Source organism: Rhododendron vialii, chromosome 11a, assembly GCF_030253575.1.
Source record: "Rhododendron vialii isolate Sample 1 chromosome 11a, ASM3025357v1".
NCBI classification, from domain to species: domain Eukaryota; kingdom Viridiplantae; phylum Streptophyta; class Magnoliopsida; order Ericales; family Ericaceae; genus Rhododendron; species Rhododendron vialii.
The window spans coordinates 28,676,736-28,692,889 of NC_080567.1; the positions used below are offsets into that span (position 1 = coordinate 28,676,736).

Sequence of the window (16,154 nt, forward strand, 5' to 3'; positions counted from 1 at the left end):
CCCCCAATTTCGAATTTCAAACCCTAAATTTCCGAGTGATGAACAGTGAAAAGAAAGAAGAAGAAGAAGAACATCAATAAAGATCGGAGAGAGAGAGAGAGAGAGAGAGAGAGAGAGAGAGAGAGAGAGAGAGAGAGAGAGGGATGTTCACCATGATCGGAGAGCAGCAGCAGCTTCTCCCTCGAGCTCTTCTGCCGTTCTTCCTTTTCTCTCTCTTTCTCTCTCTCTTTTTTAAAAGGACGACTCTCTCTCTCTCTCTCTTAAACCGGCGATAAAAACATAGAAGAGAAAAAGGAAAAATGATTTGGTGCACTTGAGCTGTGTGCACATGTATAAAAACAAAGAAGAGAAAAATAATTTGGTGCATGTGGGAGTATTGCTTAATTATGAAAAAATAATACTAATAATTGACAAATAAAATAACTTATAACAAAAAATTAATTCAAGTTAACATTTGTACATTTCATATTAAACAAACCACAAATTGAATTAAATACAATTGAAATTGATTTTTTATTATTTATAAATATTAAATTAATGAATAATCTAATTTCATATTGCATAAGGGCAAATGAGTCATTTAACAGCTTTTTACATCATATACCCTTCTTTATACCTCCAATTTATCATTCATCCAAATCAAGTATTATTTTATCCCCCTCTATAAATGTCACATCAATGTGGGTCATCCCTTCTTAACTAATACCCCTTAGGGCCCGTTTGGACGCGGGGAAAAAATTTGGGGTATTAGTTAATAAGGGGGATAAGATAGTAAGGGGTATTAGTTAATAAGGAATGACCCACATTGATGTGATGTTTATAGAAGGGGGATTAAATAGGAGGTTGTTTGGATGCGGTATTAGAGAATAGGGATTAAATAATATTTCGTTTGGATGGAGGATTAATAGGGGGTATAAGGAGGGTAGATGATATAAAAAGCTATCAAATGACCCTTTTGCCCTTGTGCAGTCCCTAAATTATTTTGTATTACGTTTTATATGTAATTGCAAATTTAATTATTCTTTCACAATTTAAGCCGTAATATTTATTTATACTAACAAATTAACTAATTTACTATTATTATTAAACAAATTTTTTTTATAAAATTTGATTTTTGTAAAAAAAAAAATTAAGTGTTTCAAATTTCAATCCATTTGAACCGGTGGAAAGATTTTAGTTTTCTGATCAATTTATCCTAAATGATTATGATTAAATTTTGACTCTAGGGCTCTCGTTGATTAGCCTTAAGAAAGTCGTAGAATCAATATCTCTTAGGGCTAATCAACGAGAGCCATAAAGTCAAAATTTAATTATGACCATTTAAGATAAAATGATCAAAAAATTAAAATCTTTCCACCGATTCAAACGGATTGCAATTTGGAACACTTAATTTTTACATCGTTGATGTATTATAAAAAATATGGTTAAAAATTAAGTGCTCTAATTTTCAATCTGTTTGAACCGGTGCGAAGATCTTATTTTTTTGATCATTTTATCTTAAATGGTCATAATGAATTTTTAGCTCTAAGGCCTTTCAATGAGCATCCGAAGAGAGTCTTGAAACTAAATAAGAAGTTTTCGGATAAATTTGAATGAAAAATATGATTTTAGGTAGAATGGAGAGTAGAAGTTGGTTGAATGATGGATGGAGAAAGGGGATAACGAGGGGTATTTTTGTCCACAAAATACCCCTCCAAACCCGGATTATTTTTGGGGAGCTCAAGGGGAGCCCAAAATTGATACCCGGGAATTCCTAAAACTGGGGAAAACTAAAAGGGGGTAAAAAATAATGGTGGGGGGGAAATTGGATTGCCAAACGGGGGGAAAGAGGGTGGACCCCTCTCTTATACCCCCTCTTATTTTCCCCCTCCCTTTTTTACTCCATCCAAACAGGCCCTTACTATCTTATCCCCTTCATAAATAATACACCCAAAACTTATACGTCGTTCAATCGGCCCTAAATACTAAAACGGAAAACTAATATAAGGCTTTAAATCAAAACGGAAACCCAAGTTTGAATCTCTCCATTCGATTTGCCTTTTACGAAGAGAGAGAGAGAAGGAAGAAAGCCTAGTTAGTTTCATCCCGTTTGATCATGTGGGCTTGGATAATCCAGTTCCTTCGATCCTCTGTCTTCAGCTAAATCCTTTTCTCCTTCTAGCTCTCCATTCGATTTATAGCTAGTTTAAGTACTTTTATCTATGTTTTCAGTTGGTTTCGCTGGGAAACTAGGGCTATGAGTTGTTCACAATTACTATGATGTAGTAGCTTATAACAATGGGTGCAGATCGAGAAGATTTAATTAATGACATATCCCCCTCGATTGAAGATTGAATCTCTTTTGGAGATCGATAGGATTACATCTCCAATACACAGAGAGAGAGAGAGAGAGAGAGAGAGAGAGAGAGAGAGCACCGTTTGTTTAGCCAAAGTTGAAACACGACAAAGGGCGTCGTCTCTGGTCAATGGCTGTGAGGATTGAGGCGTGGCATGTTCAGCCGTTGCCGTGGGATCATATAACTAGTACAAATAAAATGTTGTAAAGTTGTGCACTACAACATTTTTATTTTGTCATTAGTCAAATAAAATTCGTGTTTATTAATTTTGCGTCAAGTTTTATGTGTTACTGGTTTGTGATTTGTCTTTAAGAGTAAAATCGAAAAAGTAAAAAAATTATGACTTTTACTCAAATTTTTTTAAAAATATTCTGCAAAAAGCCAAAAAGTTAGCTCTATGAGTTTTTTCTTGGATATTTTAAAATATATATACTTGTGTAAAAGTCATAATTTTTTATTTTTTCGATTTCTCTCGTCGACACGAACCAGTAGTACATAAAAATTTAGCGCAAAACTTATAATTAAACACAATATTTTTTTGAAGAAAAACAAACTAAAAAGAATTTTCTTTTGACCAAAAAAAAACTAAGAAAAATTTAGGCCCAGTTCCAGAACGGGAAATGAGTTCTTATTTTTTAAGAAGATAATTTCAAGCCAAAAAATAACGGGTTTACTAAAATATAAAAATGTGCAATATGAATCTTGTTTGAAAGATTTTATCTAGATCTTTTATACAGTATAAAAAAAATCAAAAAATTATTTTTTATTTACATTATTTTTGAGTTTAAAAATGTGAAATAAATACTACTCCTATTTTTTAAGAAGGTGTTCTGAAACGGGAATCCGGGGGGCCTGTGACATAGGTGTAGTGACCCAAAATGGCGTAGTTTTGGGGTTGCAAAGGGTTTTAAAAAAGGAGTTGAAAGACCCTTTTGATGGAAAGTAGAGCAAAAAAAAAAATTAAGTGTTTCAATTTTTAATTCGTTTGAACCGGTGCAAACATTTTATTTCTATGATTATTTTATCCTAAAGAGTCATAATTAATTTTTACTCTAGAGTTCTCGTTAATTAGTCCTAAGAAAGTAGTAGAACCAAATATCCCTTAGGCCCTGTTCAGTTGCCAGGAAAGTATGAAAAAATCAACTTTCCCATAACTTTTGTAGTGTTCAGTTGGCAGGAAAATAGTGAGAAACTTGTTTTTAAGTTTTCCTGCAAGATTTACTTTTTTGCAAAAGTGATCCGGCCAAAAGTATAGAATTTTGAGTCACGGGAAAAGTTTTCTCCATTGTGGGGCCAAAATAATTGGCGGATAAGAATAAAAGTGAATGACGCCAATACCAAAAAATAGGAATTAGGTTCTTAGAAAGACACTTTGAAATTTACGTGAGCAAAAACAATTTCGACTACTATGGTACTTTTTGAGATAATTGTTTTGGAAAAAGATATATTGGTCGTTTATTTTTTTTGGAAGTATTTATTTAACTTGTCATTGGTCTTCAATTTTGTTTTGTACTAACTAATTTTCAGTGAGTTTTTGCATTCGGCAACTAATCAAGCACGGTTGTTTAATATTTATTTATTTAGTTATCATTTACTTATTTTTTTAAACTTCATTTATACGGTTGATTATCAGAGAATGTCAATTTAAATGGGGGATTTGCATGACCATTCAGAATATAGCAAATTGACTATGAAATTGCAAGACGATTTTTTTATTTCATGTTAAGGCTTTGCATTAGATAAAATACATTTTCTGTATTTGTTAATTTTTGAAATATGATAGCCTATTATTTAGCTATCAAAGTTACTTTTATTTAAAATCAGCCATGAGAATAAAAATAAAGAAGTTTCTCATAAGTGTCTTTTCCCGATAAATGAACCACTAAACTTTAGTTTTCCTGCAAAAAAAAAAATTGTCAAATGAACACTCATAGGAAAATAAATTTCTTTTTCCTTTATTTCACTTTACTTAACTTTTCTTGAGAATAAATTTCCAGTACAATATTCCTAGCAACTGAACGGAGCCTTAGAGCTAACTAACAAGAGCCCTAGAGTCAAAAATTAATTATAACCCTTTAGGATAAAATGATCAGAAAAATAAGATTTTCGCACCGATTCAAACAGATTAAAAATTGAAGCACTTAATTTTTTTGCTCTGCTTTCCACCAATGACGGTCTTTCGGTCCTTTTTTTAAAACCCTTTGCAACCCCAAAACTATGCCGTTTTGGGTCACTACCCCTGTGGTGACTTGGGTCACCGGTCCCCTCGGATCCGACGGGAACGGGTGATTCACGTTTTGGATTAAAAAGTCTTCCAGTCAGAGAGAGTTAGTCACTCCTCTTGGTTCACCATTTTGAGAGTAACTTTTACTCTCGGTACAATTTTTAATAAATTTCTCTCTCTATTTCTCTCAACTCATTACCACTCAACTCTCAAAAATAACTTTCTAAAATCTCAACCAAACAATGTGAGTATTTTTTTATTTTTTTTAACTTATTAATTCTATCTAGACGGGAGGAATTGTAAAAGAATACTCCCTCCATCCCAAATTCTTTGTCCGGTCCGCAAAACAGAGTGTTAAAAATAATATAATTTTTGCAAGAAAAAATCAAAAGTTTTTCAACGACTTACGAGATATCAATGAGTATTTTTAATTTGAAAAAAAATTACATTATTTTTAACACTCCGTTTTGCGGACCTGACAAAGAATTTGGAACGGATGGAGTAACTTTTTTGAAAAAGACAACAAATAACTTAAAAAACAACTGTCTTTTTTTTTACTTGTTTCTTGTCTTTTTCATAAAAATTAAGGATTCCAATAAAAAAATTATACTTTTTCGGTTCCTCTTGTTAAGATGAATTAATTAGTCACAAAAACTTGACGCAAAAGTAACAAATACAAAAAAAATTTAAAGGAAGACAAAAAAAAAAAAGTCATTCCCTACTTTTTCAACTTAGATCTATATTTTCATACTTTTTTTCGATTTCTCTTGTCGAGACAAGTGGTTAACCACAAGAAACACGGCGAAAAGCTAAGCACAAACTATAAAAAAATTATTTTTATTCAAAATATATAGTGTGAAGTCACCCTTAATCTCCGATCTATATTATAAAATAAGAATAGTTTTCTTGAAAAATGTATAGGCATACAAATAAAGTAGCATCTATAGACGTTCGATCGTACTTTCTGATAAGGTTATAGCCGTTGGATTGAATGAATACTTTCTATTATATCCACCTACACTAATGTAAAAAAAGAAGTAACTGCTTGCGACCCTAATGTGTGTTGCAATAAGAATACCCCAAGCGTAAGGTTAGGTCGGTTGAAAGCATAATAAAACCCGGAAGTCCGGGGTCGAATCCACAGGGAGCGCATCCATAACTCGGTTCGGAGATTAGCTTGCGTAGAGATTTTAGCGTTAGGACCGCCAACCAAACTTCGGCGTTGAGACGGCCAACTGAGAGATTTAGGTAAAGTGGCTACTTAACCTATCTACGGCTTTTTAACTGGAGATTAATCTAAAGGCTAGGCTTAGGGATAGTCAACACCCATAACACAAAGGTAAGCTTGATTCCTCTCTTTTAAGCAAGGATGTTAAGCAAGTCTAGGGTTCTTTTGAGTCATTTAGACAAATACAAAGAGGGACATAGCTTCAAGTATCAAATGTGGCAAGTAGCCTAACCCTTGCCTACATTTGATCAAGAAGATTAACACCTCTACGTTTCGATACATAAAATCAACCCTAACACATGCTTAAGCTAGAAAATGAAGTTTTACAAGAGAAGAGCGAGCAACACCCATGGTTACGGGATGCTAACCATCCCACAACCTAGCCTTACTACACTACTCACACATATCGAAAGAAGACATGAAATGAGCAAGGGTAAAGGAAATGAGAAAATTAAACATTGAGATTACTTGAAATAAAGACAAGATCCTTGAAGAGGAGAGCAATTCTTACAACTTTAATGAAGCACACCTACCTCAAAACCCCACAATCAATGCTCTTTAAGGAGGGATTGAGAGTTAAAGAAGAGAGGAAGTAGAGAGAGAAAGCTCTAGGGCTGAAAAATGAACGATCCCCCCTCAAAATGAGGTTAAAAATTATTTATAGCCCCAAACATTCGGGATACAAAAGTCCAAACTACCCCTGAAATGTCCAAAAGTCGGGCACAAAATCTGCAGAAACTTTCAGGTGCTACGGGTAGTACCATTTTTGGGCTACGGGTAGTAGTCTCGTTTTGCAATTTGACACAGCTTCTGATCACTGGCTACGGGTAGTACCATTTTTGGGCTACGGGTAGTAGCTGGACAAATTTCTTTCTCCTTTGGTTCTTTAGCCTTTCCATGCCCTTTGGGCTTCCGTTGTCCCGCACACCCTCCAAAGCTACTGTTCATCATTTTTGGGACTCGGCGATGGAGCGCCAAGTGGCCTCGGGTGTACGGATACCCTTGGAATTGATCCATGGCATCAAAACACGCCTTATTTCCACCTTAAATCTGCAAGGGCCAAAAACACCAACTCCGCGCAATATCATCTTAATAAAGTAAGTTAAGCACGTGTGTGTGACAAAAAATGAGAGAGATAAGCCCTATTATTTACATTATAGAGGGCTTATCACACCCCTCAACTTGGACTTTGCTAGTCCCTAGCAAACTTAACCAAAAAGTAAAAAACTAATCCTATGCAATCTTCCCAAAGACAAGATACGATAACTATGCTCAAAACAAAACGAGGCAAGAGTCCAAAAAGATTCCGTCATAAATGATCAAGTGCGATCCGTGTACAATACATGCCATGAACTAAAAAGAACAACCTGTGCCAGATTAAAGAAAAACAAAAGCACATGCTCCGCATCAAGTTTCAATTCCAAAAACTCACAACAATACCCTCTACTTTTCACACCGTGAGAAAACAGAAAGCATCCCAAGACGAGCGCTAGGGAGTAAAGCGATAGCCAGAGTTCAAAAGCTACGCAAGCTATCCAACGGCGCCACATGGAAAGAGAGCTAATTATTTACAAACTAACAAACTACGAAAGAAAACATGCTTAACAGATTAAAATATCCAAAATGCATTCACCGGAGTTAAAATAGCGTACGTTCAGATCAACTAAGGACTTTTAAAAGTAGATAACGACCGTGGTTTCCAAGAAAAAGGAGAACAAAAAGGGTGGTTGCCATAATAAAGCTTGGTTTAACTACCCTTGGCCACCACCATCCCGAGCAAAATACCAGAGTCAAATTGTCGCATGCTTGCTGAACCAAACATGAACAGCAAAGCTACAAGGAAAGTAATAAAATAAACTACTAAGTTAAGTCCTAATATATTACTACGACTACCACCTCCCCCTCATCTACTCACTCTCACTCTCCTCCTCATCCTCCTCTTCCGAGGCCACTCGAACCCCCTTCTCTTTCCTTCTATCATCGCTCAGAGGCTCAGTCGACCCACCGACCTCCGCATCTTCCTCCGAAGTGGTTGGCTGCTCATCCTCTGCAGTGGGGACATATGGCTCATTGGTGAACACCCCAAGCTTTGCAGCACAGTACTTGAGATACCTCATGATTTTCCCCTCTTTCCTCTTTCTCCGCCGAAGGTTTGCCTCAATCCGAACTTGAGCTGCCCGAATAGCCTCACAGTTGCTCACTATTATTTCATTCCATTGCTCTTTTCGCTCAGCGCCCTTCTTTGCCTTGGGTCGAGATGGTCCAGCTTTCAAAGAAGGACGGGACATTTTGGAACTTTTTCTCTCCGTGACCTTGGAAATGGCTTTAAAGCACCCGTGATGACCCAGATTATCCCCCTTCTCTTCTTTCACTCCAGCTTTCTCACACATCTTAGTTATCATGGCCGGAAACGGAATATTGGCATTTGACGGTCCCCTATCCTTAAAATCAACCATGACGTCCCAAATCCGAGCTGCCCAATCTACTTTCTCCTCCGACCGGCTAAACACAAACAACAGAGTTCCATCATTAAGCGAGGGAGTTGGTTCCGAGCCGTGAGGGTTGAGGTTGAAGTGCACAAGCTTGTTAATTAAGCGAAATGCACGTCTCAATTTACCGGAAACAAACTTATCATTTTTGTAGGAGTTGGGTTGATCAGTGAGTGCATCCCTAATTTCATCAAGAGGGTGAGACCATGCCTGACTTGGGTATGTGACATCTTCGGAGGGTGGGCGTTGGTACTCGCCCAAATAAGTGGCTATTACAACAGGGTTCACGACTATTGTTTTTGAACCAATAGCAGAGGTAATGCTCTTTGATTCCCAATTGACCACCATATTTGCGTAAAAATTTTGAACTACACCATCACGAAAGCCAGCAATAGGTTTAAAGAAAAAGTGAAGGCCTTGAGCTTTAATTACCTCAATGAATGGGTCGCCAGTGAAATCGGCTTTACGAACCCATCGCTCACAAGTTACCCCCTTCTTCTTCACTGATTTCACCCCAGTCGCGCTTAGCACTCTCGGCCTCATCTAATTTCTGTTTCTTCTTTCGCTCCGCTGCCCGTTCCTCCCGTTCCTCAACCTCACCCGTTGCTGGTTTGAGAATCGTTGGCCTGCTGCCATCCCCTCGGTAACTCTTGTGATACCCACGTTTCTTGCCCATGACTGCCTCAACTATAGAAATCACACAAAATGAAACACAATCCAAAACCACGAAATTCCAGCAGTGGGGGTTTGGGTTTCGAAATTTATGGAGAGAGGTTCTAGTTTACCTTGTTGGGAGAGAGAGAGAGAGAGAGAATTTCGGACTGATTTGAGAAAGCCCAACTCGAATCCTTGCAATTAATGTTTGGAACTTGTTGATTTGGAGTTGGGGCTTGAAGATTGATGGGGTTTGGGGTGAGATTTGGAGGATTTTTGGATGTGAGAGAGCAGAGAGATCGTTTGGGGTTCCATCGGGTGAGAAAGAAAAAAAGAAATAAAGGTTTTGAGTTTAAATAGTGGGCTAGATCGTGGCTTTTTTTTTTTTTTTAAACATTTCCAGCGGCTACAGGTAGCACCAATTTTGGGCTACGGGTAGCAGTACCAAATTTTCCAAAATGCAAAGGTTCTGATCCACGGCTACAGGTAGCATGTTTTTGGGCTACGGGTAGTGACTGGCCAGATTTTGGCTTTGTTCCTTCATCACGTGGATCCACTTCCAACCACTTTTAGCACATCTAAAACTCTCCCAAATCACCTCACAACATTGAAGCACACCTTTCAACCACCCTCCAAACATCCGGTTCCTTAAGTTTAAGCAATGAACAGAATTTGGACTTGGTTCAAAATAAAGGACGAGGGGGACACGTATGTGGTTCAATCACGCAAAAATTGCCTTGTATCATATCCAAAGTACGCCAACAACTCCAAATGATGCAAATCAGATATTTCACTATCCAAGCCTGAACAAAAGATCATTATTTACGCAAGTGCGGAATATGAGAACAAAAGGCAAGGGATGCTTCAAAATGAATCTCTACTTAAAATTGTTCCTCGAAGTTCATGTATATGCATAAGACATGGATTCAAACACACAACCAACTTTGACGGAAAACAAAACTCTTGCCATATTGAGAACACTTAAGCATAACTAATGTATCTAGCATGCATATTGCTACTTACAAGGGAAGATTGCACAAAAAATAAAAAATAAAAAAAATGCATGCAAAACCGAAAACATAAACTAAAAGCATAATCCATCCCCCCCCCCCAACTTGAAATAAGCAGCGCCCTCGATGCAAAAAGACAAAAAAAATAAGGAGAGAGAACAAAAAATGTACCGACGGGGTGGAATGTCAACCACCCTATACCTCGACCAAGTTGGAGGATTTTCGCGTCATTGCCACCATATCAACAGAACCGCTTCCAAGAGAGAAAAGACATTAGTACCGCCGGCTCGTGATAACCCAGCACCAAAAAAGTATTATTAACAAGAATTTAAACCACCGAATCGTCACGTGACTATACGGGTACTACTTTTCTCCCCATGTTTCACTTAAGGTGTCGTAAAGCAAGTTAGACAACATCTTAAGCGAAGCACGAGTGGCTATACCGGACCACAAAAAATTTGCCCTTACTAACCGGAGCTGGGTACACGAACCTTGTTTGAATAGCGGCGTGCGAAGCTATAACCCAAGTCAATGATGGGTACCCCCGAAGAGGCCGGGCCTTCCAAACAATTAAGTCCAGAAGTACGCAAAAGCTCCCCGTGAAAACATTTTTATTTTTAGAACCTTTCAAACCAACGGATAAACCAGATCAACTAACTCCTCCACCGCAAAATTTTCCAAAAACGGTTTTAAACGTTGACCATTCACTTTAAAAATATGACCATTGGCGGGATTCACAACTTCAATGGCACCGTGTGGAAAAACTTTGTGCACAACATAGGGCCCCTCCCAACGAGATCGCAATTTTCCGGAAAAACATGGAGTTTAGAATTGTACAATAACACTTTTTGCCCAACATCAAAATTCTTTCTTTGGATATTCTTATCATGAAATTCTTTGACTTTTGATTTATAAATGTTGGTATTATCATAAGCATCCCGCCGGATTTCCTCGAGTTCGTTGAGTTGAAGTTTAAAATGAACGCCGGCGTCGGGCAACCGAAAGTTCAAAGATTTTATCGCCCAATATGCCTTATGTTCCAACTCAACCGGGAGGTGACATGCCTTACCGTAGACAAGCCGATAGGGCGAAGCACCTAGCACGGTCTTGTACGCGGTTCGGTATGCCCACAAGGCATCGGTCAGACGAAGTGACCAATCCTTCCGGTTCGGATTAACGGGTTTTTTCCAAAATGTGTTTTACCTCACGATTGGCGAGCTCGGCTTGGCCATTGGTTTGTGGATGATAGGCGGTGGATACCTTGTGGGTAATGCCATACTTCTTCATGAGGGCCGCAAAAGGCCGATTGCAGAAGTGTGAGCCTTGATCGCTTATAATGGCCCGGGGCGTTCCGAACCTTGACAAAATATGCTCCTTGAAAAAATCAAGCACCACTGCATGATCGTTGGTGCGTGTAGCCACGGCTTCAACCCATTTGGACACGTAGTCCACCGCCAAGAGAATATAAAGGAACCCGTAAGAATTTGGAAATGGGCCCATAAAGTCAATTCCCCAACAATCAAACACTTCCACAACTAGGATATTGGTGAGGGGCATCATGTTCCTCCGAGTCACCGCACCTAGTTTTTGGCATTGCTCACAAGCCTGGCAAAATGCATAAGCATCCTTGTGAAGATTTGGCCAATAGAATCCACATTGGAGAATTTTGGCGGTGGTCTTTTTATGAGAGAAATGGCCACCACATGCCTCGGTATGGCAAAATGAGAGAATCCCCCGTTGATCGTCATCGGGCACACACCGCCGGATAATTTGGTCCGAACAATATTTGAAAAGATAAGGATCATCAAAGAAGAATCTTTTCACCTCACTAAGAAAAATCCTCCGGTCTTGTGGGGTCCAATGGTCCGGAAGTCGCCCGGTGACAAGATAGTTGACGATGTCAGCGTACCACAGGCAACTTGAAACGGCAAAAAGTTGTTCATCCGGAAATGAGTCGACAATTGGAATCCTCGAGGAAGAATCCTCAAACTCAAGACGGGATAAGTGATCCGCCACCACATTCTCCACTCCCTTCTTATCCTTGATCGTGATGTTGAATTCTTGGAGCAATAAGATCCACCGGATTAATCGAGCTTTCGCATCTTGCTTCGTGAAGAGGTATTTCAAAGCGGCATGATCGGTGTAAACAATAATGGGAGATCCCACCAAATATGACCGGAATTTGTCTAAGGCAAAGACGACGGCAAGCAACTCTTTCTCGGTGGTGGAATAGTTCATTTGAGCTTCGTTTAGAGTCTTGCTCGCATAATAGATAACATAAGGATTTTTGTCCTTTCTTTGCCCGAGAACCACCCCAACCGCATAATCACTAGCGTCGCACATGAGTTCAAATGGCAAATTCCAATCCGGTGTTTGTACAATGGGAGGAGAAGTGAGACTTGATTTCAACTTATTGAATGCTTCCTCACACGCCGGAGTCCATTCAAACGGGGTATCCTTTGAGAGAAGATGGCACAATGACCGAGATATTGCACTAAAATCTTTGATAAAACGCCGATAGAAACCGGCATGCCCAAGGAAAGAGCGGATGTCCTTGACACATTTAGGGGTCGGGAGGGTGGCAATAAGATCAATCTTGGCCTTGTCGACTTCGATACCCTTCGACGATACAATATGACCCAACACGATACCATGAGTCACCATGAAATGGCATTTTTCCCAATTGAGCACCAAATTTTTCGCCTCACACCTTGCCAACACCTTCTCCAAATTTTCCAAGCAAGATTCAAATGAGTCGCCGAACACCGAGAAATCATCCATAAACACCTCAACGATCTTCTCAATCATATCACTGAATATGCCCATCATACACCGTGAGAAGGTTCCGGGCGCATTACACAAGCCGAATGGCATGCGTCGATAAGCAAACGTCCCAAATGGACAAGTGAACGTCGTTTTCTCTTGATCGGGTAAGGCGACTTCTATTTGGTTGTACCCCGAATATCCGTCTAGAAAGCAATAATAAGCATGTCCCGCCACTCGCTCCAAAATTTGATCAATGAAAGGTAGAGGGAACTGGTCCTTCCAAGTGCTAGCGTTAAGCTTCCGATAATCGATACACACACGCCATCCGGTAGTGACTCGAGTAGGGACCAATTCATTGTTGGCGTTGGGTACCACCGTGACACCGGATTTCTTGGGAACTACTTGAATGGGGCTAACCCACTTACTGTCGGCAATAGGATAAATACTTCCCACATCCAAGAGTTTCAAAACCTCCGCCTTCACCACATCTTTCATTATGGGATTCAACCGGCGTTGGGGTTGGCGAGAAGGTTTGACGTCGTCCTCGAGGGCAATGTGGTGGGAACAAATTGAAGCATCGATCCCCTTAATATCCGCGATAGACCAACCAATGGCTTTGGTATGCCGCTTTAGAATTTCAAGGAGTTGGGATTCTTGCGAGCCGACGAGAGAGGAGGAGATCACCACCGGGTAAGTTTCATTTTCACTTAAAAAGGCATATTTCAATGTTTCCGGGAGGACCTTCAACTCGAGTTTTGGTGATTGACTACTCGAGGGAAGGGTCTTGCTCTCGAGAGGAGGTAACTCTTCAAATTTCGGAGATCATACGTCCGTCCCACAAACATCTTCAATGTCAAGCAAAGAACACAAATACTCCACCTCTAATGAGTCAAGAAAATTTTCTTCTTCGGCGGTAAGGCACACCTCCAACGGATCCTTACACAAGAAAGTGTCCATATGCTTTTGGACCAAAGAATCAATAAGATTGACTTCATGAACACACTCGTCATCCCCCATTTGGCTTCCGATATTAAACACATTCACCTCCATCCTCATGTTGCCGAAAGTGAGGTTTAGCAAACCGCTTCGGCAATGGATAACGGCATTGGAAGTGGCCAGGAATGGACGCCCAAGAATGACCGGAGTTGACGTTGACACTTGCGAGGAGGGCACAGGGCATGTATCCAACACGATAAAATCCACAGGATAGATAAAGTTATCTACTTGCACGAGTACATCCTCCACCATCTCGCGTGGAACACGAATGCTTCTATCAGCCAATTGAAGGGTCACCGATGTTGGCCTCATCTCCCCCAATCCAAGTTGTTCATAAATAGAATACGGAAGCAAGTTCACACTAGCCCCCAAATCGAGGAGGGCTTTTTCAATCTTCTTGTCGCCAATGGTGATGGAGATGGTTGGACAACCCAGATCTTTATACTTGGGAACCACGTTGGTTTGAATAATAGAGCTCACTTGTTCCGTCAAGAAAACCTTCTTTTGAACATTCAACTTACGCTTTTGAGTGCATAAGTCTTTGAGAAACTTGGCATACGTGGAAATTTGCTTGACGGCATCCACCAACGGAATATTGATTCTCACTTGCTTGAAAAGCTCATAGATCTCGGCATTGGTATTGGCACGGGCCGGTGCCTTCAATCTTTGGGGAAAAGGAGCCGGAATTTGAGAGGCGGGCCCTTTAGGTTCTTCCTCTTGAGATTTTGCCGGTTGCTCACCAACGGGAGAAGGCTCCGAGGTTGGTGAGTCAATAAAAACATCCGGTGCTTGCGATACAATAGGTGTAACCCGTGGCTTGCTAGGCTTGGGGACAACGGCCGTATCAACTTCCTTGCCACTCCGCAGTGTTATAATGGACTTGGCTTGCTCGGGACTAGGCACCGAAGAGCTCCCCAGAAAATGAGTTCCGTTGGGATTTGCTTGGGGTTGAGTCGGAAGCTTCCCCTTTTCTTGTTGAAAAACCCCCACCGTATTAGTCAACTTTGCCATTTGATTTTTGATTTCCCCAAGCGTTTGAGTGGTTTGCTCGTTGAGGGACGTTTGACTTTGCATAAAAGATGACATAATATCCTCCAAAGATCGCTTTTGAGGTTGGAATTGATTTTGCCCATGAAGAGGTCCCGGAGGTGCAAATCCCGGTGGTTGTTGATGTTGAGAAAACCTCGGCGCTCCTTGAGATTGAGAAGGCCGGAAAGCTTGGTTTTGTTGAGGCGGTGGAACTTGTGGCGGTCCGGGAGGTTGAGAATCGCTCCACCGGAAATTAGGATGCATCTTCCAACCCGGATTGAAAGTCTGAGAATAAGGGTCAAACCGTTGATTAACGGCGTTGACCTCCGATGGGCCGGTTCCTTGGAGAATATCCTTAACGGCAGGGAGCATTTGACAATCCCCCGTAGCATGACCTGCAACTTCACATAAAACACAAATGTCTTCCGCCTTGGCCACAGAGGCCACCCCAACAACTTTGTTGAGTTGTAAAGTTTCAATTTGGCGGGAAAGCTAGGCGACCTTGTGGGCTAGCTCATTTTGCTCATTCAATTGAAATTTACCGGAATTGCTCGGAACCGGATTAAACACATTCTTTTCAGAGGGGTCCGAGCAATCCCAGTTTTGAGTTTTTTCAGCTAATTCCTCAAAATAGTCCCACGCCGCTTCAGGGGTTTTTGCCATAACTCCACCAGCACACATGCTATCCATAAGGTGTCGAGTACTTTGGAAACATCCCTTTAACAAGTACTCGACCTTTTGAAAAGTCGGGAGGCCATGATGTGAGATGGAGTTTAGCAAATCCTTGTACCTTTCCCAATATTGGTAAAATGATTCCCCCTCTTTTTGTTTAAACGTTTGGATTTGATGCATGAGTTCCTTTGTGAGATGAGGGGGAAAAAATTTCATGTAGAAAGCCTTTGATAAATCCGCCCAGTTTGCCAAGGATTGGGGCCTCATGTTATTCAACCAAATCTTGGCTTTGTCTTTTACTGAAAATGGGAAGAGTTTTAGCTTTGCGGACTCAAGTTGAGCGGGCGTGGACACTATTGTGGATACCAATTCCTCGAATGCCCTCATATGAGTGTACGGGCATTCTTTGTCTTTGCCATAAAAAGATGGCATCATGTTAATGTGATGCATTTTAACGGTGAAGTTATTCGCCTCGGTTGCGGCCGGAAGGACTATAGTGGGCCGCGGAGTAGAACGGGCCGGATTCATATAGTCACTCATGGTCCTTTCGGGCACAACCGGTGGCATTTCGCCTTCACCGTTTCCGGCCATTCTTTCTCGAGGAGGGGTTCTTACAGAAAAAGGAATTCTTTGGGGTGGTGGTGTCCTAGCTCGAACCCGACGAGGAGTTTTGGGTCGAGGAGGAGAAAAAGATCTATGAAGCCTTTTAGAAGTTGGGCTCCGAAAGGCTCCACGATGACCACCACGCAT

The 16,154-nt window shown here is 40.4% G+C and overlaps 1 pseudogene; it reads right to left on the bottom strand.

Annotated features, from left to right (window-relative positions):
• Positions 1-7,695: 7,695 nt before the first annotated feature.
• Positions 7,696-16,154, bottom strand: LOC131307074 (uncharacterized; annotated as a pseudogene).